Raw genomic sequence first — 27,971 nt, forward strand, 5'->3', positions numbered from 1 at the left:
GACTGAATACAAGCTTTCAAATGAATTTGACCATAGTAAAACAAACGTCTTACAAGCATACCAAAGTTATATAACAGTAAATTATCAAACATGGAAAAACAGCTTCTAAATATGCATGACCAGAAATATTTTCAAGCTTGTCCTGAACTTTAGAAATGATTTCGAAATAGGTTAAATGACTCCATATTTGGAATGTGGCTGTTCAAGCAGGTACTCCTGTTTCTGAGATAAATGACTATTTAGTTAGTGGTTTTCGGGTGGAACTTGACCAAGAGTTCAGTGACGCTGGTCACCATAGTTCAAGTGGATGGGATATAGAACGACCACGTAGTAAACGCGAGTAGGAAAAAACGTTCAATATCTTTGCTACATTTTTGTCGGTCATTTTCAAGTTTTGAAAGCAGCTGTAATACAGAAGCATAATGTATGGCCATTACCTCCAGATTCGTTTATACACACAACAATGAAAAAAGAATTACACAACCTTCGTAACTTCACGGGCACGCAAGGAACTTTGATGAATAAAATGTTCTCTCTCTCTCTTTCTTTTCTTGTCTTTCTTTCATTTCTTTTTTATCGGTAAGTGGAAGTAAGTAATCCCACTTTCTGGTCACGTTCACAGAAATAAACTGAACCAAAAAAAGTAGATGGAAAAACAAGAACTTTGAAAACTATACTATAGACAACAATTCTTTCTTGACAAAGATATAAATGAATAACGAAGTCTCTGGAAGTCATCAGTGGCAGATCGTGAAGCAGGTTACTTCAGTAAAGTTAAACTTTTATGCTTCAAATTAAAGAAAGATAATTTAACTATTTTTTTTAATTCTTGCATAAAAATAATATTTGCATTAATACATTAAGTGAGTTTCCTACACCTAATGTGAAGCAACATAACTGTAATTTCTGATGCCACTTACCTGAAGAGCTTCTACTGGACGTCGTATCCATTGTACTTAACAAGGGCTAGCATAATGCCCGTTCTTCGCACAGGAAGAATACGTTTCATTTCGGACAAAAAAGGGTGAATTTACATTTTAACGGGGTCGGAAGTGTCACTATTCGTCTCAGCGACCTTGAAAACTATGGGTTCTACTCTAATATCGATCATTTTTGATCATTTTTATATATCCCTCCCTCTCTCTCGCCTAAGTTGCAACGTCAACGTGAAATGAAAGAAGAAATTCCAGGTCCAAACCTCATCTATGTTGAAAATTTGATGGAGATCGGTCGTATGGTTCAAGAGGTACAGAGTCACAAACAGTCACGTATATAATATATCTATATATATATATATATATATATATATATATATATATATATATATATATATATATATATATATATATACGTGACTGATTATATATATATATGCTAGTTGAATATACCCATGCTTAGAACGGAGGCTGTATTTGGAAGTCAACGCCTATAGGAGTATCACCATTCATCTCAGCGACCGCGAAAACTATGGATTTGATACTAATATCGATCATTTTGGGCTATTTTTACATGTCTCGGATTCCCCTCCCCCCGTTGACTTCCGGCCTGCATATAATTGTAACTAAATTTGCAAGTCATCGCTAATGGAAGTGTTACCATTGATTTCAGCGACCGCGAAAACTATGGATTTGAAACTAATATCGGTCATTTTGGATTACTTTTATATGTCTCGGTATGTGCCCCCCCCCCCCCCCGGTGACCCACGGCCCGGAGCCGAATAGCGTGAATTTGGAAGTTAATGCGCTCGGAGTTTCACCACTGATTTCAGCGACCGCGAAAACTATGAATTCGACACTAATATCGGCTATTTTCTACTACTTTTACATGTCCTGCTAAATGACCCCCATGGTTCGAATTTTGACAATAACGTTTAACTCTGGTCTGGAGCCTGGACCAAGGTACTCGTGACTAAAATTTTGTAACTCTCGGTCAACTTGTCTGGTTCCCAAGCCGGTTCCGGAAAACGCTCCCTGAGACACCCCTGGTTCGAAATTTGAAAAAAGGGCTTTTTTTATCTGGGTCTGGGCCAAGGTGCCCCTGACCAAAATTTGGTAACTCTCGGCCACTCGCCTGATCCTCAGGCCGCACACAGACAGACAAACACCAAACAAACTCTTTATTTTATTTATATTATATATATTGAATGTGTATAAATGAAAATTAAATATTCAGTTACTATGGGGCCTAAGCTAGTATTACATTGAAGACAGAATATACTGTATACAAGTAAACTAACAACATTTATGGCCACATGTGAATTTGTTATTCCTGCTAGTCTTATAATGTTTGCAATTACTCGAGCAGTCCCGATTTGGATTCTCGGTGGGACAGAATTGACATTTCGACGCAGTGCGGTGGTTCGGATTACACCTTAAACTGTAGGTCCACATCTCATATACCCTCGGTGCTGAATAGGGACGATAACTCTAACCAATCAATAATTACTTGACTACTGTTCAATTATTAAAAGTACGAAGAGAATGCCACATTCCAGCCAGCGGAGTGAGTAGTGGCATGAAGTATTATTTACTGTTCGTTAAAAAAGAAAAAAGAAAGAAAGAAAATGAAATCTTTCCGTTTAACGCCCCACTTGTGTCCTTCAGACTAGGGCAGATGGATGGTTAAGGTAAATGAATGACGATGGAAAAAATGGAGGAATAAAAATGTGGAAGGAAACTGAAATACAACGAAAAACCCACGGATATGATGTTGTTCGTTAAAAAAAAAAGAAAAGAAAACGCCGTGACCGCATCAACAAAGAGAAATAATCTACATGAAAATCCACACACCGTAGAGTATTCCATCATGAATAAAATAAATAGTTTGTGTGTCTGTCTGCATGTAAAATTGTGTGCGGCCTGGGGCCAAACGACTGCATCGAGAGTTACCAAATGTTGGTTGCGGGTACCTTGGTCCAGGCCCCAGACCAACAGACCAAGACGAAGCGCTTTTTTTTTTTTTTTTTTTTTAATTCGGACTCAGGGGTCTTAGGACGAGCGTTTACCGGGACATGTACAAGCAGTAGGAAATGACCGATATTATAGTGTCGAATTCATAGTTTTCGCGGTCGTTGAGATCAATGGTGAAACTCCGATTGCATTTATTAACTTCCAAATTCATCCCATTCGGCTGCGGGCCGGGGTCACTGGGGAGTCAGTGTTGCTATCCATAGAAATGACAAATGTTGCCAAAACAACATTTCCCCCAAAATCTATCTTAAGAGCGACTACAAGAACATACTCAACTGCATTTGATTACGTATCATGTTGTCTTGGAATCCTGTGAACTATGTTTTAAACAATAGTTGTATTTAGTTTGTAACAAACAAAATAGTTTTAACATACAGTTATTAAAATATAAAAAATAATGCTAATTAAAAAATAGTTCACAGGCTAACAAAACAACATGATACGTAATCAAATGCAGTTGAGTTTGTTCCTCTAATAGTTGCTTTCACTTAGATTTTGGGGGAAATGTTATTTTGGCAACACTATAATTTATATGGGTGGCAACACTGACAATTCTTCAAGTTCATATTTTCTGTTGTACAATAACATTATCTATGATTGTGGTAAGTTGCATTACATTATCTCCTTTCACTTATGAATAACAAGCAAAATAACAAGAATTTTAGGAATGATCCGAAAAATGGATCAAAAGATTGCGATCTTGGCCAATTATTAGTTTTTAGATCAGGGTCCACAAAATGTTTGAACAAACCCTAAATTGAGTTTTCATATGCTTTACGGCATAAGCACATCATACTGAGTTAAGTAATAGTTTGGGCATGGCTTACACTATCTGCAGTTCTCCAGATATAAGTCCTACAAGAAAATTTTTGGATGAATGAAGTACATTGAATTTTATGGATCAGGGCCCACAAAATTTTTGAACAGTCCCTAAATCATTTTTTCGGAGTAAACATATACTTTGGCTACACTATATGTACTTCTCCAGATATAAGGCCTACAAGAAAATTTTCGCCCGAAATATATTGGATCTTTTGATCCAAAAATGGTAAATTTTCTATTATTTTTAGTATGCCTGGCTCTTAATAATCAAATTTCATTTAAGTACAATAAAATTATTTTTATAAAAGGTAAACGTGTCAGTTAGAAAGGAACGTTAATTCTTAATAGATATCACAATCTGCACCGTCTGCGTGACGTCAGCAGATAGCGCTAGCGTGCAAGTAATTTACAGACTTAAAACTAATCTGAGGACTTAATTGCAACTTTAAAATTGGATTGTTTCAATTTAATTACATATTCCAAAATAGGGCAAAAAATATCATAATCATATTTAGATGTTCACTATTATTTGCTTCTACAAGACTACTAATATGTTTAATATGTTACTAATAATATGATACTAATTATGTTACTGAATGTAGCAACAATAAATTGTTACGTTAAGTAGTTAGAATTTTAATAAAATGACAAGTGTCATATATTTGTGGTATTTATTAAAACCGTCACCATAAATGTAAACGATATAGATACAAACAATATTTACAAAATTATGATGTGAAATATAAGTAGTACACTGGTAGGGGTCTATCAAGGAGAAATTTTTGATACTTTTGTGTGTTTATAATGTTTTGTAGTTTTCCCTCCACGACATTTATGTCATGTAAAAGTTCATCAGCGCAAAGCTCATACTCACAAACACAGGCCTTCCATCACCGCTGTCAGTCCTGGGTGGTTCCTCTGGACGCAGAATAAATGTACCATACCACACTCTTAGCAGGTGTAGGTCGAATGAAGATAATTTTTAAGGAGCCATAATATGTTTAATATGTTACTAATAATATGATACTAATTATGTTACTGAATGTAGCAACAATAAATTGTTACGTTAAGTAGTTAGAATTTTAATAAAATGACAAGTGTCATATATTTGTGGTATTTATTAAAACCGTCACCATAAATGTAAACGATATAAATACAAACAATATTTACAAAATTATGATGTGAAATATAAGTAGTACACTGGTAGGGGTCTATCAAGGAGAAATTTTTGATACTTTTGTGTGTTTATAATGTTTTGTAGTTTTCCCTCCACGACATTTATGTCATGTAAAAGTTCATCAGCGCAAAGCTCATACTCACAAACACAGGCCTTCCATCACCGCTGTCAGTCCTGGGTGGTTCCTCTGGACGCAGAATAAATGTACCATACCACACTCTTAGCAGGTGTAGGTCGAATGAAGATAATTTTTAAAAATGCCTGGTTTTATAGTATTACTAAAAACTGTTTTAGTTTTAGCAAGGCACTGTTTATTTTGGAAAATATGTTTTTTCAATTTAAAATAGACACCTTGAAGATTTTAACTTATATGTTTTGACACCATCACCTTGAATAAGCTTAATATTATCACTTTGAAGGTTTTTATGTTTTAATGCCACTGAAAAATCCGTTTGCGTAGGACGTGTTGTTTTTCGTGGTTGTATCGTATTGTTAATCTTGATCTTAAATAGGATTTTCACAAGGAGAAATCACGATGTATATGAGTGTTTATTAATTTTAAACTTTTCATCGTTTGATGATTTTGGGAATATAATACTACAAACGTATGTGGCATATGTAAAAATGTAGGTTACACACGTAAATCCTGTTATTTTTTGGACTTAACGTACGATTAAATGTAACATTCTACAGCAAACAAAAAAAAGTATGTATTATAATAAAAATGAAATGAAATGAAATCTTTGAGTTTTAGCGGTTGTGCCGGTTAGGCCAAAGGAGACGGTGATGATGAATAATGAATAAAAAGTTGGAATTAAGAAAGTGGGAGGAAACGTGAGAACCCCGAAAAAAACCACGCATACGGTGTTTGTCCACCACAAAGTTCACTTGGCGGGGGCTGAGATCGAACCCGGGATCCCAAGCACCAGAGGTGAACGCTCTACCACGGCCACCGCGGCCCCTGTATTATAATACTCTCCGTATAAGTGTTGTACTTTGTATAACACTTCCGACACTTACGCATAGCATAGTCTGGAAGTATTAATAATAATAATAATAATAATAATAATAATAATAATAATAATAATAATAATAATAATAATAATAATAATAATAATAATAATAATAATAATAATGAACTGCTGAGTAACTTCCATGGATGCGCGAAGTAAACTACAGGTATTATGTTTGTAGTTGCGTGCAAACTCTAGAAGTTGAGAAACAGATCAGACTTAAAAGACCGTAAATAATGCTAATGTGAAAGGATACGGGATGAAAATGGGATAGAAGTGTTGTTGATAACATTGTAGTCTGTAAATGAAGTTACATATATATATATATATATATATATATATATATATATATATATATATATATATATATATATATATATATATATATATAGTCCTTTACACGTGTTTTACTATACTTTATACAGAAAAAGAAAAAAGTGAAATGCATCGTAAATCTGTTTGCATTACAAATCCAAACAAAAGAAGTAAACACATATGAGTATAACGATGTTCCGATTTGCACGTGCTGTGAAATGTGAAGGTCATAGTATGAAATGTCACTAGTGTGCGAAGACTTAAGCCACAGCTCACTGATAGAGCATTCACTCGCATCTGTTTAAGAACGCCGTTTGCATATGCTGACTTTTAAAGGATAAATTTCGTATGTGTGTATGCATGTATGAATTTTTTACTCCAAGCACTCCCTTTCCTTCCAATTTATCATGTTATGTTTATATATTATTATTGCAAGTAGGGCCGGATCCAGGGTTTTCTGACGGGAGTGCACCAATAACTACCAGTATATTTGAATTAAATTTGATTTCTTTAAATGCCTTTAAGCATCTGTGATGCGATTGAAGAATTGCCCTGGCAATGCTGTGTCTGGTGCCGGGAATCGAATCTACAAGTTTCCGAATGCAAAGCCAATGCTTTACCAACTGATCCACAGCCGCTGTGTATCGATATAATTTTTAGCATAATTAGCTTCCTGCTTTGGATCAGGAATTTATTTAATCATGGACACTTGGAATTTGATGGATACTTGTGTCGTTCAGAATCTTTATGAAATTACTGAAGACCTAAAAATACAACGATGAAATATAAGTTTCGTACACAAATGAAATCTCGAAACTTGCGGGGTCACAGTGAGTAAAATGTACAGAAAAAGTATTTTTCTTTTTTAAAATTAAGAGTTTAGTATACTGCATTAATGTATTAAAACTGGATTTCGATTTTTCTATAATTTATATTATTTACAACACCTGTAATTCATAGAGCTGCGGTGGCTCAGTGGTAGAGCGTTCACCTCTAGTGCATGGACTCCTTAGTTCGGTCCCAGCTCACACCAAGTGAGTTTTGTGGAGACAAACACTGTGTGCGTGGGTTTACTCGCGTTTCCCCCGTTTCCCTCACTTTCTTCATTCCACAAGTTCCTTCATTTCTCACCAACTCCGTCTGCTTTAGCGTAGCAGGCTTAATCGTGGGAGTAGTAAAATTAAGTAGTAAAATTAATTGACAGTAGTAGTGCAATATGTAACTGCAGAAATTTTCGAGTGTTCCTATTGTCACTGCTAGCTTCTCATTTTAGATACTGTATATTAACAGCGAAGGGAGGGGGATTACACGTGCACCGATGCACCCCCTAAATCCATCCCTGATTACAGGCAAATTTACTAAGAGAGCAAAACATGCTTTCTTATTAGATGTCCAACCAAATGAAATGAAACAAAATCGAAGGATCTTTCGAGAAACACAGAAACTTAGAAATAACTAGCAAAGATGGCAAATAGCTTTAGATCATTTTCCTCAAGGGATAAATAAGCCTGGGGGCAGGTTTGATTCAAAATTCTTTACTGTTTTTTAGGAGTTTTGTTTAGAAATTTTCTTTATATACTATTCCTCTCTGTCCGTGTGGCCATGCATACGAGAGAGAAAAAATCTGATGAACTCTTTGATGGATCACTTTTGGATGGATCAATTTTGGCCAGGATGTAGAGGATCGAAAGAGGATGTAGAGCATCGAAAGATAAGTGATATTCAAATCGCAACTGGTACAAATAAACCATTTCCGGTTTAAACATTCATCACCATAGAGTAAAAACGGTAAAAAATAACAAGAATCTGTTTACTACAACGAATTAAGTATCCCACGCGTTTATCTCCAGCGTTAACTCTTTATTAAAAGTGTGATTTTCATCGAAGCCGATATATTTCCTTGTTCTTGCAGTACTCGTTTTGAAACAAGTTAACGAAGAAGCAAAAAAGGTTTTGTTAGAAAACTGAACCGGTTTCAAAACCGAGCCTGTCTTTTTTAATTAAAAAAAAAAACACTGAATCACTTTTGAGAAGTAATATTTTTAAAGTTTTCAAACGTTGGTTTCGTTTTTACTAGAAACGTTTCTCTTCCCACCACCATTACAAACCAGATGTTTAGGCACTATAAAAGTGCAAAATATGTACTATAATTCAAGAAATAGGCTTTAAAAGGGGCTCCTTGTTTACAGAGAACGTGTTCTAGAAATGGAAGATATATATATTATCCCTTTATACAACAGTCGAAAGGTTTTCAGTACGTTACACGCAAGAGCCAGAGGAAGGAAGTTACTAATGGTCATACGAATATATCAATTAAATATATTCGAGAGAAAGAAAATAAAACAAGAATAACCCTTCTATCACCAGGAATTTAATTGGGACATATTTAAATCAGAACCAAACGCGGACCAAATTTACTTAGTGATTTTTCAGTTTTGAGCATGTGCTGCGAAGACATTGTTCACATATATCGAGGTGGAGTTTTATCTTGACCTGAACATAAGTTACTATCTATTGTTTTAAAATTTCTCGGAACTGACAAGTTTTTGATTTGGTTTTGAGTTTAGCGTCCCGTTCAGCAGCGAGGTTATATGAGACGTTGATTCCAGCTACAAGAGCTCCCGCGCTGACGTTTCTCTCCAAAGAAGAATTATACGTAGTTATACCAATGAAGTACCTATTTTGATGTAAACGCAAAGAATAGGCAGCATTAGACACTTAAGTAATGGTATAGACAACATAGAGTGAAATAGGCAAAACAAATTTTTCTGAAATTGAAGTATTTCCAAAATTAATTTCAGCACGTTCATTTTTACGTGCTTTTCTTTAACTCTCAATGGTTCAAACGTTTTTAGGTTGAACTTCGTCTTGAAATCTAGCAAACTTAATTTAACTCATTTCCCGACGTTATAGAATGATGGAATTCTGCACAGCAAGTAAGTCGGGTGACAATGCAATGCTCTATTGCTATTTTATGTATATCTATATATTTATATATTTTTATTATTAACATTGCTCTACATCAGTGATCGCCAAATCTTCGTTCGCGAGCAACTACTAGTTCGCGGGACATTTTCGGTAGATCGCATTAACGTTCCGGTTGACAATAAACAATAGGCAATAAATAAATGTAAGTTTTTTTTTTAAGTTGGTAGTTTTTTTTCGTTGATACCTCACAGAAAAACGGCACGGTCGCACAGAAGCTTTTTAAGTTTGGCGATAACAACAATATACAAACTACATATCCTAATCCGTTATGCAACCAACAATGCTCTGAAGTTGCCATGTGCACTATAATACGCAGGATATCTTAGTCGATTAGTTTTCACGTTGTGGAAATACGATTGGTTTCAAGAACTGATTGAATGTGTGAGAGCATCTTACAACAACAAGTAAATAAATAAACTAGGTATGAATTAATTGCTAATTTGGAGCTAAGCGATCGACCTTTATTGATTATTCATATAATTTTTTTACAGCATCAATTATTCTCGTGAACGAACACGACATGCAAATAGTTGAACTTGGCATATCAGCGAAAAGCACAATGGCTTTGAAAATTTGGGTTTGCAGAACAAAAAATAAGGGCTTCGCCCTATTTCTAATGCTGAAAATTCTATTTTCCATTGTTTACAATGAGAATTCGCGTCAAATGCTTTTTCAATGTTAAGTCTGTAGGTATCCTGTTTTTCAGTGATTATTCCTTAATGATATGTCCAATCGGGATATTACGACACTCAGCGCACGCTCTCGAATCACCATGTCAAACTTGGTAAAGAATGGTTCAGGCATTTCGGAGGAGAATCCGGAGAAACGAACGCCTAAATCGAGTAAAGAGGAGCTTTGCTCCTAAAATAATACTTTCTTTAAATAAATAAATCGTACTACATTGTAAATAAAAGAAATCGTACGAAAAATTTATATATATATATATATATATATATATATATATATATATATATATATATATATATATATATATAACAAAATTCCTTTAAAAATGTGTCAGGGTATCCACAAAGTCCCTTTACCCCTGAAAATAAAAGTAACATAAGGCATTAAACATACTTAAATAAATACACGAAAAGAACTGAATGACATGAACAACAATGCTTTCCAGAAGTTTTATTGAGATAGGAAACATTAAGTCTGTGGCTAATTAAGAATGCGTTTTCGAAGCGTTACCCCCCGCAGCGAACACGGCCTAGGTGGCTACTAGATAATTTTACTTTCGCCAAAGTTTTAAATTATACTGTGCGCCAGTCAGGGTTTCCAGGTCTTTTTTGCCAGGTGCAGGTCTATAATAGCAAAGTTCCAATACTCTGCACAAAATATCTTCCAAGCAACTGTTTCTTGTTAAAATCCCCTTGCCTGGCAATACGTCTTACCTTTTTCCCTTCCTTTAGACGTCTTTTAGTAGGCGGCTATTTGAAACATTCGCAAAGCATTTTTATTGCTCATACATACGCTTGGAATACGCTGACCATGTATTTAAACGTGGATGGCTAACCATAATGCGCTGCAAACGCGAAAACAATAAAAACGCAGAGAAAACGTAGCTCGAGCGTATTTGTTGCGTTTCGGAACAATAGACCGCCTGCTGTTTAAAAAATGTCTGAAGGAAGGGAAAAAAAGGAAAGACGTGTTGCCAGGCAAGGGGATTTTAGCAAGAAACAGCTGCTTGGAAGATGCTTTGAGCAGAGTATTGGAACTATGCTATTATAGACCTGGACCTGGCAAAAAAAAAAAAAAAAAACGGAAACCCTGATTAGCTCCCAGTATGATTTATAACTCTGGCGAAAGTAAAATTACCGAGTAGCCACCTAGGTCGTGTTCGCTCTGGAGGTAACGGTTCGAAAACGCATTCTCAAAAATCACAGACTGAAACAGCAGGCGGTCTATTGTTCCGAAACTCACCAAATACGCTCGATCTGACGTTTTCTTCGCGTTTTCATTGCTTTCGCGTTTCCAGTGCACTGTGATTAGCCATCCACATTTAAATATATGGTCGGCATATTCCAAGCGTACGCATGAGCAATAAAAACGCTTTGCAAACGCTACAAATAGCCGGGCACTAACTGTCAAAAGGATCACTATATCGACCGTCATTCTCATGACAAAGGGTAATACGCCGCCCGGTTCCGTGCGACATTTTGCAGAGAATTGCAGGTGTAACCTGAGTGAAAGCGTTTTGGTAAATTTCCAATCCAACGCCCAAGAAAGACTTCCGTAAGGTATGGCGTATTGCGAGGGCATAATAGTGATGAGAGGAACAAACCAGTTCTGCAACACGTCCAGGTATCGCTGGTGGTTGACCCTTGGACAACACCGTCGAAAAAGAACGACCGAAACACGTGTCTGTTGTCCACGCCTCCCCATATCATCACATGCGGGGGATTCTGATCCAACTACTCCAGAAAGTGTGGATTGTCCTTGTCCTTGGATCATCGGTAAAGATCAATTGGCCGCGTTTTAGTATGGTATCGAACATCTGAAGGAGTGCTCCACATGCCTCCATTCTTCGGTCCGTATCCGATCCGATCACGGTAAAACGTACATTAGCATTTATGAAGGGATAACGGTACTATATGGCCACCCTGTATGTAAGACTAAGACGAACTGCATATGGAACACTCTCACATGCTTATAAATTGATTGCATATGAAAGTGATAATCACGCTTGTCTTTTTAGTCACGTATAAATGCATTTTTAAAGTAATTTCAAAAGACATTGTTTACTTTTTAGTATTTAGTAAAAATAGTATTTATATTTTAAGGAAGCATGTTTGAAACATCACCATATCTCTAATATTATGAAACGCACATTTGCCTAAGGTGGGTCTCTCAGTATCGTCCTTCAATGAATGATGTACTGAGTACAATTTTCGAAATACAAGAGTATCTTTTTTTTTTTTTTTTTTTTTTTTGCTGGAATGTATATGTATTGTGAGCTCTCTAACTATTACTGCAACACTAACTGAAATCTCGAATTTACAGATACCAGTAGTGAAGGTCTGTGAGAATTTCGTTAATTTCCCGGGAAGAAACTCCTCGAACACAGAGGCAAAAACTCGAACTCTCAGGGGAACTGGCAGCGTAATTTACCGTTCTTCCACCTACTTCTCTGCTGGTGACTTCTATCGCACCGCAGAAATGGCTTCCTTCCTTGTCCAAAATCTGTGACGCATTCACTAATGAACTTCTGGCGAAGTGTAAATACTTCAGCAGAAACATGAGTCATTTGGGATTTGTTGGCGACGTACGCTCCTGCTGGCTTTCTGAATGTCACAGGCTTCTTCACTCGTAACCTATTTCCGTTACAGGATGAATATACTTGTTTCTTCAAGGTCGAAAGGTTACAAACATTCTGCGTTTACTGGTAAAATTTACTACAGTAGACTTCTAGAGTACAGAGTACTACTAGAGCAAGTCTTGCATCATATTGCGTACTTAGATAGAAATTAGCATTATATAAGGTGTTCAACTAGTAAAGGCAAATTCTACAACGGATCATTTTCTTTATTCATCCAAAGTACGTGACAGCAATCACACTTGCACGTAAGTAAATTATGTAGAGTTTGCTATTCTTTTTCACAATAACAACAATGAATGATAACTATTTGATAGAGGAATGGTTTGTTAGATTCACACTTACGTATGAAGAAAGCTTAAGTGTAATTTTCCAAAACAAGCCTTTGTTGAGTTTGGCCTTACTACTTGAACCACCTCGGCCTGCTTAAATCGTGCTTAATTAAAAGCCGTAATTATTTACATTTAAAAGTCTCTTTTTTTCTTTGTTTTTCTTCTTCCTTTTTTTAGTTCATTCGCCAACGTATGCGGTCACACAAACATTAATGCTCAACTTTAAATGAATCAGTTAATGCAAAAAGGGCTTCAGTCAAAGAAACTTAGTTTTGAGAAAAATAAGAAAAATATTGCAGTTTTGAAATTATAAAATCAAAATGATTTTTTTTTTCTTTTGTGTAGATAGAAAATTACATTAATCGATTGCTGTATAGGGAAACCATTTTTTATGCTCATTGCCATAGTAAAAAAAAAAAATGGTTTCCCCTGTGGGCTGAAGTTAGGGTTGCCAACTCTGGAAAATTTAAAAAACCGGCACCCCTCTAAATTTCTTATGATATAGGTCTAAGTGTGAAGTATCTCTGTTCGGACACATCTATGGGAAGGAAATGTACTAGCGTGAAAAAATGCATTAGCACCTGTATTCTGCATATCCTTAGTACATTCACTAATAAGCTTAATAGATACATTGTACTATAAATGAGAAACTGAAATCGGGATTGATCATGTTATTGTATTTACCAGTAACTGACACTTCTTTAAAATTATCGAAACAGACTAACAAAAGTAGTTTAATCTTTACGAGACAATTTTGGATTTGGAAAATGAAATTTATTCTTTGAACTTATACTTCAACTACAGGAAATTGCTTTACGAAGTCTTTTGTCACTCTCAATAAATATATAAAATTCCTTAGAAGTAAATTTCAAATTTTCCCCGATACAGTTGCCGTCATCAATCTGAAATTATATAAACTGATGAACAAAATATATTAATCGTTGATAGGTGGTGAAAGGTGACAGTTTTGGATTTACGGAATAAAAGTTACTTTTCAAATCTATACTTCGAACTAGATACAAATTTAAAAAAGAAAACGGTCATAAAGGAACTGGTAAGAAGTTTGTACCGGTCACCGGCTTTCATCAAAATAACAGCAATATTTCCGGCCAGGCCGGTGAAAAACCGGCCAGTTGGCAACCCTAGCTGAAGCCCTTCTTGCATGTAAATTATAGACGAAGCTCTGTATGCAAGTAATTTTATTTAGTTATTATATTTTGCTCTTTTGTTAATACAAAACTGTATATTAAGACATTTTTTTCGAGGTTCCAGACGTTGCAGGTCTACCAACCGAATGGGACGAAATCAATAGCTATTGCCACTAAAATATATATAAAAATATAATTCTCCATGGAGAAAGGGCTTCATTCACTGAATCAAACCCATGCTGCCTAGAACAATCGAAGTCGACATCTCTTTATAAAACGTTAGACCAATGAAACTGAAGCTCTTTATGCATAGAAACAGGTGTACCTAATAGGAACAAGAATCTGATGTTAACTCAATTTCGCCACTTTGGTGACTGAAACCCGTTTTGCATTAAATAATTCTAGTGTAGTTACGCCGGGTAGGCCCTTGTTCTTGCAGTAATATCATCATTACTATCCATTTTCAAATAATGAAATTGAAACAATACAGTGAGTATCAAGAAGGACTTTATAACTTTTAAACTCATATTAATTTATTCACTTATCTTACATACATGGTTTTGGTGTGGGGACGCGGTGGCTCAGTGGTAGAGCGTTCACCTCTAGTGCTTGGGGTCCCGGGTTTGATCCCAGCCCCTGCCAAGTGAACTTTGTGGTGGACAAACACATTGTGCGTGGGTTTTCTCGGGGTTCTCCCGTTTCCTCCCACTTTCTTCATTCCACCATTTTATTCATTACTCATCATCACAGTCTCCTTTAGCCTAACCGGCATAACCATGGGACGTAAAACTCAAAGATTTCATTTCAATTCATTTCATGGTTTTGGTGTTTTGTAGCAAAATACATCAAGTTTTGACTCACGTAGTACACTAGTTCAGAAACAAGTCACCGCAAGTGCTAGCGGCAGTTGCAGCAAAGATGGCTGCCTTTACTGTCCCCTGAGCGTGCGAGTTGTGTGTTTTGGTTTGAAGAATCCAAGTCTGTGACAATTGTGTGTGCAACGTAATTTTCGTACAAGTATGGCAAAGATCCTCCCAGTAGGCCTACTATTTATGAGTGTCATAAGTGTTTTTATTGAAACTGGATGTTCCGTAAGATACAACAAATCTTCAGGTCGTCCCCGTACGTTTGAAGACGTTGTAGAGCAAGTGAGACAAATCTTTGTGAACAGTCCTACAAAATCAACCCGGCATGCTTCTCGACAACTGGGCGTCCCACGCACGATAGTTCGGCGTGTGTTGAGAAAACGGTTCATCTCAAACCATAAACAATTGCAAGTGGTGCAAGAATTAAAAGACACTCATAGAATTGCTCATCGTCTTCCGGCGGGATGTGTTTCGCATCACCAATGGAAGCCACATTGAACATCTTTAGGTATAAGGTTTTAAAAAAAGCTTGATGTATTTTCTACAAATGACACCAAAACCATGTATGTAAACTAAATAAATAAATCAATATGAGTTTTCAAAATTGTGAAGTCCTTTCTGATACACCTTGTATAATTTAAGTTGCAGCTAAATCACCACAATATATTGTTACTATAAAAAACAAAGATATTAATGTTCAAATGTAAATATGATACCAGCTCTTGTCCTATTTTGAAATAATGTAATTGAAACAGTACAGTTATATATATATATATATATATATATATATATATTGGCGGATCTAAGGGGGGCTATAGGGGCTATAGCCCCCCTTGACGCTCAGGTATACACTGGATAAAATGGGCTTCAGTCCTGCTTTACACTGGATAAAACGGCAAAATATTGTTTAGCCCCTCCCTTGATCATATCCTGGATCCGCTCCTGTATATATATATAAACTTGGGTGCACAAGTGCTTCCTTTTGGAGTTATAGCCTGCCGAAAACATGCACAAATGAACTTTAAAGGTCCATAGGTCCAAAACTATGAAACCTACCGTAGTCGCCATAAAGACTTCACTTAGGAACTAGTACCGGTATGTGCCCTATCCAAATATTCAAATTTCAGAATCCTGCGATACTTCTGCAACAATTTTTATAGAGGGAGTTTGGCTACGAACATTTAACTGGAAGTACTGTACTCACAAACTATCTCTATAAAAAACTGTTGCGGAAGTACCGCAGGATTATGAAACGTGAATATTTGGTTAGGGCACATATAGTTCGTAACTGAAGTCTTGACCCGACTACGGTACGTCCCAGAGTTTCGGAGCTATCGGCTTTTAAAGTTCATTTTTTCATGTTTTCGGCAGCTTATACCTCCGAAAAGAAGCATTTGTGCACCCAGGTTGGTCTATACTTTTCGTCTTATCTTGGTATCAGGAATCACCTCCCAAACGTTGTCGGTGTTGTTTTGAAACATCCTGTATATATATATATATATATATATATATATATATATATATATATATATATATATATATATCAATAATGTGCTGAGCAGTAAGTAATCATATCCTTCCCTCGAACTTGAGTAACCCTATACGGAATATTTATATCGTTTCTATATTCTCAACTACAACATGTTTAATTTTAATGCACGGAACTGTTTTATTCTCATTAAGTACTCTGCCGTAAGACTGGAATGGATTTTGTTGCAGACGACGTGGAATTGATATTTCCCCAACTAAGTGGCACGCATTGGTTGACCTTGACTCTCAACGATAACATCTGCAATTCCACGTCAAGGCGGCTTCACAAATTCCAATGAGAAAAACAAAACAATGTAACCCACATGGCCTTCACTAACACGTAATTTACATTGAATTTATACTCAATCAGCTTCCCAAGTTGTTGTGCTATATAGGGTGAGTCACGTAGATCATAATGAATTTTCATTCTCTGCCTTGGAAAACAATGCAACTACGAATTGTTTCACAGAACAAAACCGATGAGTTAGATTTAGTAAACGAATCTGTGCAACAAAGTGCTTTCTTTGCCCATGCGGTGCATGCTTTCAGTTAGACATATTTTAGTCAACAACGAATTTGCACGTAACTTTCACGTAGCACATAACCGTGGCATTGTCTATAGACTTTTACGAAACAACCTTCTCTATCGTTAGCAACAATAAATAAGTCTATTGTTGTATTGTACGAGGGTCACAGCAGAAATCATGGCAACATTTTTTTACGCAAATGGAACCTTGATACGTATGTGAACGTTATACAGTGTCTCAAAACAACACCGACCACTTTGGGAGGTGAATCCTGACACTAAGAAAAGACAAAATATATAGACAAACCTGGCTGCACACATGCTTCCTTTCGGAGTTGTAGGCTGCCGAAAACATGGAAAAATGAATATTAAAGATCCATAGCTCCAATACCATAGGACCTACCGTAGTCGGGTCAAGACTTCACTTAGGAACTAATATGTGCGCTATCCAAAAAATATATGTTTAAGAATCTTGCGGTACTCCCGCAACAATTTTTATAGCGAGAGTTGGTGAGTACTTCAAATTATATGCCCGTAGCGAGTCCGGACCTAAGCCTGCCGGCTCGGCCGGAGCCCGTACAGACCTCTATAGCGTAATCCTCTTTGGCGCAGAAAATCCTGATTCGAGTCCCAGTAGGAGCTCATGTCGTTTCCGTTATAAGTTCAGATGTAGGTTAACATTTCATATAGCCTCGCTGCTGAAAGGGGTGCTAAACTCAAATTATGTCTAATCGATCAACTCTTACAAGTAACTGCTAATACAATTACCGTGCTATGTCATCCGAGAAATTGCAGTGATTTTTAGCGTCTCAGCCACGACAGGTTATGTGGAAAGTTTGTTTAAGATGCTTTATATATATATATATATATATATATATATATATATATATATATATATATATATATATATATATATATATATATCACTGAAATATAACAAATAATTCCCTTTGCAAGAAAATTACTTTTAGAAAATCTACTTAAGGATGACTAAACAGAAAAACATGAGGAGCGCTATTATATGCAATCAATCACCCGATAAATTCTTCAAATGTGACGTAATATTAAAGTATAATGTTACTATTATAAAATTCTTCTTTATCACTGCAAATTAAGGTACAGTAAGGGAACACTTACATGTATTGTTGCTTGAAAATTGAAGAATTTATAAATTGATTCATTTTAGTCATGCAAAAACAGAAAATTCTTTAAAAGTAATTTTCTTGAGAATATATTTCTATTTTTTACGTTTTAGTAAATTCGTTTTTTTTTGAAAGTACGGTTTTAAAAATATTTTATTTTATTTTCTATTTTTCATAATTAAATAAATTTTATATTGTTATACATATTTATTTGTTACCTTTCCTACATGCTTGCCAAGACTCGGTGTCTTTTCACACTACTGTCTACTTGAGGAAGAAATTTTAAAAAACACACAAAAGAGGTGTTTTTGAAAAGGGAGGTTAAGGGGCAATGAGTTTAGGGGTGACGAGTTAATGACTTATCAAAAGTGTTCAACAGGTTAAGATCAGGTGAGCTTGCGGCCCATTGCAGCATAACGTTGGCCTTCTTACATCGAGCGTTGTGCTCGTGAAAGACGACATTGCCACATGGAAATATGGTCCACATGAATGAGTATGCATGATCAGCAATGAGTTACCGATAACTAAGAGCAGGGCTGGATTAAGAACCTCAGAGACCCCACGTGCATAAAAGATTTTTGTGCCCCCATATACATACAAGTGAAAATATAAACAATAATAAATCATAAAACAAAAACAAAAAGAACAAAGAAAAAGAAAATAAATCAAAATTATACAAAACTCACAGCAACATGGAAAGTAATGGTTATTTTTCTATACTTTCACTCTATTTATACTTGACAATTTTTTGTTCGTATTTTTTTTAAATTACAAAGTATTTGATCACATCTTCAATCATTAATATTATCTATTATTATTATTATTATTATTATTATTATTATTATTATTATTATTATTATTATTATTATTACTATTATTATTATTATTATTATTATTATTATTATTATTATTATTATTATTATTATTATTTCCAAAGAGGTTATGTTTTCGACGAATTATGTTTGTTGTGTTTCTTGCACTACTGGCATTGTACAGAAAGTATAGACATTTTACAGACCGCATACAACGTTTCCTCTAATTTTATTTAGACTATGTTGGGGATTTTTTTCTTACAATTTCACGGTTCTTAGCGGAATTCTGCACTCTCTGAATGCTCTTGTTATTATTGTATATATGCATATGTATTTTTTTTTCGCTTAATGTAGTGGTCTCTTTTGCGGATTCTGATTCAACTGCACCTATTCCGGAATTGCACCATATGGTCCATGGGTTGTGATAAATTGACCTATGGAATATTTATGTGACGCTCCCTTCCGTTGATGCCCTAAGCACGTGCTTAATTTACTTAATGGTTAATCCACTCCTAGCTAAGTGTCATTAAGGTGTCCTCCACACGAAGTACTAAACCCATGTATGACAATGTGAAGGTTCTCTAAATCATACCGAAGTCAACACTGGCCTGTCATCGTCTTCCTGTGCTTGTCTAGCGCAACTGTTCCCCTAGAAAACGAAGAATTCTGACCCGACCATCGATGTGATGAAGGCAGTATCGTGATTCTTCTGATCATGAAGCGTTATGCCATTACTCGGCAGTCCAATTACGATGGGTAATGCGCATTCTAGTCCTACGGTTAACATTAGTACACATGTGGCACGTCGGCTGCAAAGGCTCAACGGTGAACTGTGTGCTCAGACATACTCATGCTTTGTGCATTCTGATGTTAATTGTTGTCTGTTTCTACTCTTGAAACCTCGACACCTTACGACGTCAGACATCTTTAATGAGGCTTCAAACTGTGTCATTTGGTGATGATTTCACCATCCGTTCCCAACTTTGGAAGACACTAAACATGGCAGTTCGCGAATACTTGACAAGTCGCGCTGTTTCCGAGATTCTCGTTCCCAGTTCTGGCCATCACAATCAAGCCAACGGACCTTTCCCATTCAATGCACAAAAATCAGATTGATTGATCGACTGAGATCTCTATCACTATGTAGTGAGTGGTTTTACTGCGACCCGTAACTATTACGTCAGATCAACATCATTCAAAAGGTAGCGGGTGGTCATAATGATATGACTGGTCAGTGTATAACACAGTTTTCTTTCATCTGCTTGGAATAATATAATTGTTATACACTAGAGTCCCTAAAACTCGGCACTCGATAGCCCAAACTGTGTGGATAACTCGGCAGCACACTGGCAGGGCGTAAAAACCCCGGCTGTAGACCCGTTTATGCCTTGATGAAGTATTTTTCTGAGCTCTGTCTTATCATGTAAATTACTGTACAGTGTGTATTCATTAATTTTCATTTTCATATACAGTAAAGGTTCTATGCCTTCATAAGTAAAGTAAGTACTTTTCCTTTGTTTAAGGGTATTTGGGCACTTTATTGTCTGTTGTATTCTCAAGCAACCAATATTCAAGTCGTTTGTAATTATCTCAGGCATTATTTTCTCTCCAAATACTTATGATATGTTGTACATCTAAAGCAGTGGCGGCGATACAAGGGACGAAGAGGGACGACCTCCATCCAATATTTTTTCTCGCCCCTCCTTCGACCCCCCATTTCTCTATGTACAACCGATAAACTCGTGATTACAAACTGGTGCTGTAGAATTTGCCACTAAAATCTATACGACATTGAAATCTTTGTTGTTCATTGACATGTTTACAGATATAGAAGCTACCTTTGGTCATTAACGCATTCTTTGATGATGGTACTGATTCCGAATTAACGAAGCTCTTCTGAGTATGGCTAACCACTGACTGTTTCCATGTTTCCGTGTTTTACTTTGAACATTTTACGATTTCTTTGTAGTTCCTTCTAATGATAAACTGCAGCCATATATGTATGTTTTAAAGTTAATACTGTACTATTACTATGTGTATGATCGAGAAACCTATATTTATGGTAAATTTCATAGGAAAAGAATTATAAATACGAGCATTAGAGTCGCTAAATGGCCAAGAAAGGTTTTTCCGTTCTTATTTACTGGTCTTTTGACATGAAATTTACCACATACATTCTTTGCCGATTATACACATACTAACATTATAAGAAATAAAGGGCGAATTAGTTATCAAATTATATTTCTACAACAACATATTTACAGACATGCGACAATCGTTTTGGACATGACTCCATTTTTATAGCGTGTAGGCTGTAGACATACGCGCTTCTAACATTTAAATTCACTTTACTATACTTGTGGGATATGCTTCTTCAAATATTTATTGTAAATTTATGTTCCTGTGTTGTGCTTACACGAAAGTGTGTCCAGAAACGAGCCGATGTTCATTTGCTACCCACAAGCATAAAGCTGTGCAGTCAGAAATAAATTGGATTGGTAGAAGCTCAGAATTAAATAATAATAATAATAATAATAATAATAATAATAATAATAATAATAATAATAATAATAATAATCTGAGACGAGACCTGAGACGAATATTCGGACCCAAGAGGAACGGGAATGGGGAATGGCGGAAACTTCATAACGAGGAACTACATAATTTATATGGTTTACCCAACATTGTTAGGGTCGTCAAGTCAAGGAGGCTTAGGTGGGCGGGTCATGTAGCTAGAATGGAAGAAAGTAGAAACGCTTTCAAAGTCTTGACTGGAAGACCAATCGGAAAACGACCATTAGGAAGACCTAGGCGCAGATGGGAGGACAATATTAAGATGGATCTCGCAGAGATTGGAATACAAAGTAGAAACTGGATGCAGTTAGCTAAGGATAGAAGTCAGTGGAGAGCTTTTGTGAACGCGGCATTGAACCTCCGGGTTCCATAGGCCATAGAGTTAGTTAGTTAGTTAGTTAATAATAATAATAATAATAATAATAATAATAATAATAATAATAATAATAATAATAATAATATTTAATAATAATAATAATAATAATAATAATAATAATAATAATAATAATAAAAATAATAATAATAATAATAATAATAATAATAATAAAAATAAAAATAAAGCAAAACAAGTGTGGTTCCCTCGCCTCCCCCATTTTCTTTTGCTTCCCCTCTTGCTCTCTACTATTACAAGCCTAGCGCCGCCACTGAAGCAAACTCCATACATACTGCATACTACATGTCTGGAAGTATGAAATTTTTAAAATGCTATTAACATTTTAAGCATTATCCTGAAATACAGTAAACATGCATCTAGGCTTAGCTATATTCCCAAAATGCTTCTAACACGTGACAGGGTAATTTTGCGATATTTTGTTAACATCCAAATGTTCAGATAAGAAGTTATGAAATGAAATTTCTAGTTTAAAGTCTCACATTATACTGTTTGGGGTAACAGAGAAAGATGATTTGATGAAAGTGAACGAGTATAGAAGACGGAATGACAATGTGGGACAAAATAGAACCCCGAGAAAACTGCGTACACGTTGTTGTCCACCACAAACTCACATTGCATGGATTTGAATCAAGAGCTCCTAACCAGGGGCGTCAGTTAATGGGGCAGGAGGGGGCAATCCCCCCCCCCCAAAGAGTGAGGAATACATATACTTTAATTCATTGTCTACTAATATACTAGTACAAAACGTCTAAGTCTTATGTCCATGGTGCTCTTACCACTCCCCCCCCCCCTCAAGCGAAGTCTGAAATGACGCCCCTGCTCCTGACATCAGATGTGAGGACTCTAGTAGTGAGTCACCGCGTTTTCCACAATCTCCATAGAAATATTAATATATGGAATATAATGATCACACGTGGAGGCTGGGAAAATTCCTGAAAAAAAAATGTAGTGATTGTTTCAGCTACCACATAGTCATTATATAATCCAAAGAAAGTAAGGCAAAGCACTTGAATGAACAAATAGAACGTTTACATTTATTTATATCGATTTAAATACATTACATGGTAGTCCCAACACCGTAATATCAGGAAAACATAGAAGTCTTGGTTTGGAATTTTCCAATATTCATGGTTACATATAAAAGACGAAATAATTATTATATGTGACTGGCTTGAGTTCGAGCTCCAGAAATATCCAGCCTGAACTGATTCAGCCCGGTGCATTGCCATGAAAACGTGTTGGAACATTTGGCAACACTGTGTGCCCCATCTCCACGCGGCGAGTCGTATTGATTTTCAGTGGGGGTTTGTTCGTCTGGCATTCGTGCTCCAACCAGCCATCCAGGGAACCGTTTTTTCCTAACGATCGACGAGACTTGAGAAGTGTTCGTTCTGTAGTGACCTTCACAAAGGACAACGCTATCGAGCCGAAGCGAGAAAAAGGCTTTCTTTGGAGAGGCTGAACTGTTCGTTGGAGCTGTTTTCCAACTTTTATGCACTCGCTTTAATTGCTTGGAAAGAAATTCTCCAGAATATTTATCTTTTTAAAGGACATTTGTAGAGTTTTTGATAGTCTTGTGGAGTACATATCGTTAATTCTGCCGTTTCCCCTCTTTTACGTTCCGAATATTGGAACAACTTACAAACACTGTTTAAGGGTGGATAGAAGTATGCTGTCTGTTCCCTGGTTCTAAGCACCCAGCTGGTTCAAACGTGCGACGATAGTTTTTTTCAATTAAGAGCAAATAAATCATGCTATGCACGTTACAACCTATCATAAACTGAGATTTACCATAATGAAATTAAATGTGTAGTTCAACGTTCCTTAGGCGAAACGAGACCGATAATAAATACGAATGTATGATAATGGAACAATTTTGTGGTATGAGGGTAGTGGAGAAAACTGGGAGAATCTTGAGAAAATCTATGGATTTAATGTTGTTCGTCACTAACTTCACATGAATTTGAATTAAAACCAGTAGCTTTGCACCAGGTGATCGCACCATCACACAAATCACCGTATCCCCTACAGTACATCAAAATTAGCCAAGTATTTTCATAGTCAAAAAGCAAGTAGAAGTATCATGTGTCACCACGTAAAGGAGTTTGATTATAATGGTATACAACCAACCTGACGTATAACCTAAATTTGCGTTACAGTCGGACCTCGATAACTCGAATGGTTTCACAATCCCTTGAACTCTCCGTAACACTCGGTGTTAAAATAGATTTTATAAGTCGAAGTTTAACAACTAAAACCTCGATAAGCCGAATTTTAAGGGTTTCATAATCACATTTCGTCATATGAGAACCAGAGGAACGTGACTCCATTTCCGTAGGTTTACAGGAGAGAGAGAAAAAAGTTCTTTTTAACAAATTATGTTTTAATAATTAAGATGGTAAACACATTATTGCATGGCAGACAAGTGAATGACAAAGCCAACTTCAATAACGCTCAAATAACACTAACTGGGGCTTTCAGAATTATGCTCATATTCCAAGCAAACAAAGATTCCATTCTTGGAATTGCGTTCCTTTGGTTCTCATACGACGATTTAAAAAACCATGGTAACTCGAACTTTAGTATCTGAGATCCTTTGCCAGTGGAAGTATACCTCTATAATAGTGACATGCACGGGCCGAATGTTTCGGACCGAATGTACCTAGGCCCGGTCGAGCCCGGTCCCGAAAATTTTGGAGATTTTCGGTCCGGGCCCGATAAATTTTAAAAGATTTTGGCCCGATAAATTTTTACAAAAATTTAGCTCGAGCCCCAATCTTTCTCAAAATTTAGTATCAAACTTGACCTAACCCTCAGAAACATTTTCTAAACTCTGGTTCACAACCTGACGCTTGCCTCCCGAGTGGTACATTGCCTCCTAGGACTTTGCCTGTCATCGAAAAAACAAAAATTCCATTTCCTGTAACAAAAATCTAACTTAATTGATTTTTAGCATAAAGTGAAGATGACATTTTTTAGCGACAGGCAAAACTTTCCCACCCCTTCTTGTCATATTTTGGGTTGAGTGAAGGTCAAGGTCAGAGCTCAATTTACCGTGCAATGCCTGCAATCCTCTATAGTGAAAGTGGAGCCGCAAAGCAACACAAACTGTAAATAGATATTGCATTCTTTGTAACATTTTTCATGGGCACACTTCTTCGACGTTTGGCTTGATTCCAATTATCGTTAAACGAAAGTCAATAATTATTAAAGAATTGCAATTAATCGGCCCCAGCCCGGTCCGACCTGAAGAGAAATCAGTGTCGGCCCGCCCAAGCCCGGCCCGGCCCAAAGAAATAACAGACTCGGCCCGCCCAAGCCCAGCCCGCGGGCCGGGCCGGGCCGGGCTGAGCCCGGCCTGTGCAGGTCTCTACTCTATAAGTGGAATTTCTGTTGATATGACCTCGATAACTCGAAGCTAAAGCTCTATGATTTTACGTAATTGTCATTGTTGATTATGTTTACTGTAATTGTGTTTGCTCATATCTAAACATAAAATCCCACCCTCCAAAACAATACATGTACAATATTTTAATTAATATAAGAAACTTTCACATTTTCAAGTTCTACAGGTTCAGCGAATATAACTTCGAGCTATAGAGGTTATATAGTTAATTTTAATGAGAAACGCGGAACCTTGGTATCTCGAATCTTTGTTGTGGCCGCCTTATTACTCGAAAAACTCGGTAACTCGAATTTTTGTCTATTTCCTCTGTACTGAAAGAAATGTCAGTATGTCGATTAAAAATCATTTATTGAATTTATCGTTACAAGTGTTTAAAAATCCTCAAAATAGTCTCCCTTTGCGTCGATGCTTCGGTTCCATCAGGACTTCCAGCTCTCGTATGCGTCGCGGTAGTCCTCCTCCGGAATGTCCTTTAATGCTGCGGTGCAAGCTACTTTGACCCCGTCCACTGTCTCAAAATGGTTGCCTTTCATAGGTGTTATGAGCCGTGTAAACAAAAAAAAAAAAAAAAAAAAAAGTCAGTGGGAGCCAAGTCCGGGCTGAACGGGGACTGAGGGATCGTTGGCTCCAATGCTTTGACCAGGTAGTCGGTGACGATGAATCTTTGTTCTAACGAGCGCTGCACTTTCGCTTGCACAAGATCAAAAACAACCATCACGGACAGGCCGGTCCTCATTCTCTGGATGCTTGGAGCACACTGAGCGACGGAGCGCTGCTTAAGTGGGTTCACCCACTACCAGTTTCAACCGATTACACCACGCTCCGACGTACAGTCGCGTAATAATAAATTCACTGACATCACTTTCAGGACAGACCTGAAATATATATATATGGTGTTTCAAAACAACACCGACGTTTGGGAGGTGATTCCTGACACCAAGATAAGACGAAAGGTATAGACCAACCTCGGTGCACGAATGCTTTTTTCGGAGTTATATGCTGCCGAAAACATGAAAAAAAAAATGAACTTTAAAAGTCCATAGCTCCAATACCATGGGACCTACCGTTGTCGAGTCAAGACTTCACTGCGAAGAACTAGTAAGTGGAATATCCAAATATCAATGTTTCAGAATCCTGCGGTACTTTCACAATGATTTTTATAGAGATAGTTGGTAAGTACTTCGTATTATACGCCCATAGCGAGTCTGGCCCGCGGGCTCGGCCGGAGCCCGTGCAGACCATTATACTGTAATCTTCTTTGGTGTAGGAAATTCTGATTCGAGTCTCGGTAGGAGCTCATGTCATTTTAGTTAAATGTTCAGCCATAGGTTTCAGAATCCTAATGTGCTCACGCAACAATTTTTATATAGTTTGTCTACGGGCATATAATTTGAAGTACTCACCAACTACCTCTATAAAAAATGTTACGGAAGTACCAGAGGATTCTGAAACCTGGATATCTACATAGTGCACATATTAGTTTCTATGTGAAGTCTTTCACGACTGCGGTAGGTCCCACAGTTTAGGAGCTATGGACCTTTAAAGTTATCTTTTTCATGTTTTCAGCAGCCTATAACTCCAAAAGGAAGTATTTGTGCACCCAGGTTGGTCTATACATTTTATCTTGTCTTGGTGTGTGGTGTCAGGAGTCACTTCCAAAACGTCAATGTTGTTGTGAAACAACCTGTATAAGATTTTCGCTTTATTTCACAAGAAAGGCGACAAAACTGACTAATAATTATCCAGGTATTTCTCTTCTGTCAACATCCTATAAAATCCTTTCAAATATTCTATTAGCAAGATTGACCCATACGCAGATGAAATTATTGGAGATTATCAGTGTGGATTTAGACGAAATCGATCAACTATCGACCAAATATTTACCATTCGCCAAATACTTGAAAAAAGTGGGAATACAATACCCCGGTACATCAACTATTTATTGATTTTAGAAAGGCGTATGACTCGGTTAGGAGAGAAACATTATACAACGTTCTTACAGAACTTGGAATACCGAGAAAGCTAATTAGATTAATTAAGATATATTTAAATGAATCCCAAAGTAAAGTCCGGGTAGGAAAATTTTTGTCCACGAGCTTTCACGTCAAAAATGGCCTGAAACAAGGAGATGCGTTGTCGCCATTATTATTTAACTTTGTTCTGGAATACGTTATAAGGAAAATCAAAGATAGCAACCAGGGCCTACAGTTGAACGGTATTCACCAGGTTATGGCATATGCTGATGATGTAAATTTAATAGGGAATGATAGGAAAATAATAGAAAGAAATGCAGAGATTTTATTAAACGCTTGCAGGGACATGGGTTTAGAAGTAAATGCAGAGAAAACTAAATACATGGAAGTGCGTCGGGACCGGAATACACCAAATTATGGATGCGTTAAAATATTAAATAATACTTTTGATAAAGTGCATAGTTTCAAATATCTAGGATCAATATTAACAGAGGAAAATCATATTCACGAAGAAATTAAATGTCGACTAAAAGCAGGAAATTCGTGTTACTATTCGGTTCAAAATCTCTTGTCGTCGCGCATTCTGTCGAGGAATTTGAAGCTTAAAATATACAAAACGATCATTATGCCTGTTGTTCTGTATGGCTGCGAAACATGGTCAC

At 36.6% G+C, this 27,971-nt stretch overlaps 1 protein-coding gene and 2 long non-coding RNA genes across 3 annotated transcripts in view; 1 reads left to right on the plus strand and 2 right to left on the minus strand.

The window, feature by feature from the left end:
* Positions 1–5,139, minus strand: part of LOC145673930 (uncharacterized) — a 58,040-nt gene extending 52,901 nt beyond the window's left edge. Inside the window, exon 1 of the long non-coding RNA XR_014128868.1 lies at positions 4,666–5,139. This is a non-coding gene — a long non-coding RNA (uncharacterized LOC145673930). The remainder of the gene's footprint in view (positions 1–4,665) is intronic.
* Positions 1–27,971, minus strand: part of LOC145673925 (uncharacterized) — a 1,349,238-nt gene that overhangs the window by 753,436 nt on the left and 567,831 nt on the right. The gene's annotated exons all lie outside the window — the stretch shown is intronic.
* LOC145673927 (uncharacterized) overlaps positions 12,258–27,971 on the plus strand; it is a 259,021-nt gene continuing 243,307 nt past the window's right edge. Inside the window, exon 1 of the long non-coding RNA XR_014128867.1 lies at positions 12,258–12,854. This is a non-coding gene — a long non-coding RNA (uncharacterized LOC145673927). The remainder of the gene's footprint in view (positions 12,855–27,971) is intronic.

The sequence above is a fragment of the Thermobia domestica genome, chromosome 17, assembly GCF_964235325.1.
Source record: "Thermobia domestica chromosome 17, izTheDome1.hap1.1, whole genome shotgun sequence".
Lineage (NCBI taxonomy): Eukaryota > Metazoa > Arthropoda > Insecta > Zygentoma > Lepismatidae > Thermobia > Thermobia domestica.